Consider the following 1234-nt stretch of genomic DNA (forward strand, 5'->3'; position numbering starts at 1 on the left):
CCGATTAAGCGCTCAAACACTAACAAACTGACAAGATCTTTCGCTGTCTATAGCCGGGTACCCATTCCCACCTGGGTGAAGTGAGGAACATTCGTGTTTAAGTGCCTTTCCCAAGGACACAACGTCGGGTTAGGTTTTAGCTTTAGTAGAGGTTTTACGGAGCTCGCAACTGCATAAGGCCATATGAGCGCCAAGGGGTGGGTGTCAACAGAAAAGTCCATACAGGGAATCAGGCTTATTCTGCTCACTTCTCTAGCTTCAACAGCACAAAGTCTACTTCGACTACCAAGGCACCCCTGAAATAGAGGGTTAAAAGAGATTGATAAACATGCCAAAGAAATAGAGGGAAAACGACGATAGTAAGGATGAGGTGAAAGAAAGCAGCAGTTCCCCGTTGTAGTTCAGGAACAGTTATGAGCATGACATTGATGAATCAGCCCATTTACAATTCTACTGTAACTAAGAACATATTAATGCCCCCCCCCCCCTTTGGGAATGGCCTAAAGACACTTCACCCAGTAGCATCGGCCCGAGGAGTTACAATAGTTAGGTTTCAACCCAACATTAGCACATTGAAGAGTAGGGCTGGTTCGTCCTTGTACGTCAAGCATCAATCCTACCTGAATGGGATTCAGTATTTAGAAAGAATGACAGAAAGAATCTGTTAGACAGACTCTCAAACACAGGAATCAAACTCACAGGTTTTTTGTTGTGGGTTTTTTGGGTTTTTTTTTTTTGGGGGGGGGGTTGTTTTTTGTGCAACCAGCAAAATAATCACCAGAAGCCTACACCACAGACTTAAGTACCATGAATAAAAACATACAAGAGCAAAGTAAGTTGAAAAAAAAAGCGACAACGAACGAACAAGAAACTCAACCAAACAACCAACCAACCAACTAACAAATCAACCAACCAACCAACCAAACAACCAACCAACCAACCAACCAAACAACCAACCAACCAACCAATCAAAAAACCAACAACCGACCAACAAACCAATCAATTAACCAACTCACCAACCAACCAAGCAACCAAACAACCAACCGGCCCAAAAAACAAACGAACAAACAAATACACACACACACACAAACAAGAAAAACAAAGGACCTGAAGAAACATTTAATAAGCGGCTGATCAAACAAAGAGAAAGATAAATTAGGGGGCCGTAGAGCTGTCGAGATACGCTATCTCTCTCTCTCTCTCTCTCTCTCTCTCTCTCTCTCTCTCTCTCTCT

This window comes from Aplysia californica, unplaced genomic scaffold, assembly GCF_000002075.1.
Source record: "Aplysia californica isolate F4 #8 unplaced genomic scaffold, AplCal3.0 scaffold00017, whole genome shotgun sequence".
NCBI classification, from domain to species: Eukaryota; Metazoa; Mollusca; class Gastropoda; order Aplysiida; family Aplysiidae; genus Aplysia; species Aplysia californica.